Source organism: Pelophylax lessonae (assembly GCF_965119305.1).
Source record: "Pelophylax lessonae genome assembly, contig: HAP1_SCAFFOLD_332, whole genome shotgun sequence".
In the NCBI taxonomy this organism is placed as follows: domain Eukaryota; kingdom Metazoa; phylum Chordata; class Amphibia; order Anura; family Ranidae; genus Pelophylax; species Pelophylax lessonae.
In genome coordinates, this window is record NW_028120012.1 from 145,289 (window position 1) to 148,082 (window position 2,794).

The following is a 2,794-nucleotide window of genomic DNA, read 5'->3' on the forward strand; positions in this document are numbered from 1 at the left end:
CGTAATTTAAAACACATCTTCGTGGTACCTAAGAAGTTTCAACTTCTCTACCCTTTTGCGGCTACTACGATTGCGCGCTGGTGTGTGCCTCCTCAAGTGGATCACACGGTAGCCAGATTGAACAAGGCTACTCTGCTCCCCGCCGAAGATTCTCCGGTGTTTAGGGACCCTACTGATAGGAGGCTGGAATCTCTTGCCCGACATTCTTATATGGTGGCGGGTTCCATGCTCAAGCCTATTTTTGCCTCTGTTATGGTGGCTCAGGCTGTGGCGGATTGGACCAAGGTGCTCAAACGCACCCTCGTGGCTGATTCTGCCCCCCCCCCACTACCGTGGAGATGGTGGATCAGATTTATCAAGGGGTCATGTATTTGTGCAATGCGGCCTTAAATGAGGCCCCTTTAGCTGTGCGCCTGTCCTGTGTCGCAGTAATTAACCGTCATCTTATCTGGTTGAAGAGCTGGTCGGCTGACCAGAAATCCAGGAAGACGGTGGCGGATATCTCCTATGCGGGGTCTCGCCTTTTTGGGGAATCCCTGGATGAATTGGTTAAAGGAGTCACTGGGGGTAAGAGCACACTGCTACCCCAGAACCCTAAGGGTAAGTTTTTCCGCGGCAAGCGGGGCTTCTCCTTTAAACCTAATCAGGGGTCCTTTCGTGCCTTCAAGGCGCAGAACAAGGGAAAACCCTTCAAATGCCAAGGTGGCCAGAAAAAGCCCTGGTTCGGCAAACAAAAATCCGGCCAAGCTGGGTCGGCGGCTCAGTCCGCCTCTGCCTGAAGGGGCGCCCTCACCCGTTTCAGGGGTGGGGGGACGTTTGCGCGGTTTCCTTCAACCTTGGCTGTTCCGGACCACGGACAGGTGGGTTCAGGAAATCATTCGATCAGGGTTACATAGTTACATATTTAGTGAGGTTGAAAAAAGACATCAGTCCATCCAGTTCAACCTATGATGTGTGTGTGTGTGTTTGCTTTTAACCGTACATTGTATACCCCTGTATGTTGTGGTCTCTAAGGTGCCCATCTAATCGTTTTTTAAACTATCAATGCTCCCTACTGATACGACTGCTTGTGGAAGAGAATTCCACATCCTTACCGCTCTTACAGTGAAGAACCCCTTACGCATTTTAAGGTTAAAACGCCTTTCCTCTAGTTTTAGTGAGTGGCCACGTGTCTTATTGTATCTCCTTTCTCTGAATAGTTTGTTCCTTATGCTAGGGTCGCCAGTACAGTATTTGTACATTGATATCATATCCCCCCTCAATCGTCTCTTCTCCAGAGAGAATAGGTTCAGTGCTTCTAGGCTTTCCTCATAGCTGATGTCCTCCATTCCCCTAATTATTTTTGTTGCCCTTCTCTGGACTCTTTCCAATTCCAGCACATCCTTCCTGAGGACCGGTGCCCAGAACTGGACATCATACTCCATATGTGGTGGGACCAGAGTCTTGTAGAGCAGGAGAATAATCTCTTTATTTCTGGAGTGAATCCCCTTTTTTATACATCCCAGTATTCTGTTGGCTTTGCTTGCAGCGGCTTGGCATTGCATGCCACTGCCAAGCCTGTTGTCTACCAGTACCCCCAAGTCTTTTTCCATCCTAGACTCACCCAGAGGTTCCCTCCCTAGTGAGTAGCTTGCTTTCTGGTTTCTGGCCCCCAAGTGCATTACTTTTTCAACATTAAACCTCATCTGCCATGTAGTTGCCCACCCCGTTATTTTGTTCAGGTCCGCTTGTAAGGTTTCCACATCCTGCATAGAAGATATTGGCAAGCTTAGTTTAGTATCATCCGCAAATACTGAGATTGTACTAGATATCCCCTCCTCTAGATCATTTATGAATAAGTTAAACAGGATTGGTCCCAGGACAGAACCCTGGGGGACCCCACTTTCCACACCCGCCCAATCCGAGTACTCCCCATTAATCATCACCCTCTGGACTCTCCCCTGGAGCCAGTTCTCTATCCAGGACTCACCTTATGGTCCATACCTACCTTCCTTAGTTTGTACAGTAAGCGTTTGTGGGGAACAGTATCAAAGGCCTTTGCAAAGTCCAGATACACCACATCCAAAGGCTTTCCTTTATCTAGGTGGCAGCTCACTTCATCGTAGAAGGTTAATAGATTGGTTTGGCAAGAACGATTTTTCATGAATCCATGCTGATTACTACTGATAATACAGTTTTCATTACTAAAGTCTTGTATGTGGTCCCTTAACATCCCCTCCCAAATCTTGCAGACTACAGATGTTAGGCTGACCGGCCTATAGTTACCCGGGATACATCTCGGCCCCTTTTTAAATATTGGTACCACGTTGGCTTTTTTCCAATCAGCTGGCACCATACCGTCTGTAAACTATCCTTAAAGATCAAGAATAATGGTCTGGCAATCACCTGGCTGAGCTCTTTAAGAACCCTCGGGTGCAAGCCATCCGGTCCTGGTGATTTATTTATGTTAAGTTTCTCTAGTTTAGTTTTAAGTCTATCTTCTGTTAGCCATGGCGGTATTTCCTGAGGTGTGTTGTTTAGTTCGGCCTTACAAGCTAGGTTCGTGTAGCCCCCCGATTCTTTTGTGAAGACTGGAGAGAAGAAATTATTTAACACTTCCGCCTTTTCTCTGTCCTCAGTGGCCATATTTCCTTTGTCATCTTTTATGGGGCCAATGTGTTCTGGCCTCGCTTTCTTACTGTTTATATGCTTAAAGAATTTCTTGGGGTTCTTTTTACTCTCCTCTGCTATATGTCTCTCGTGTTCTATTTTAGCCACCCTGATTTCGTTTTTACATTTCTTATTACACTCTTTG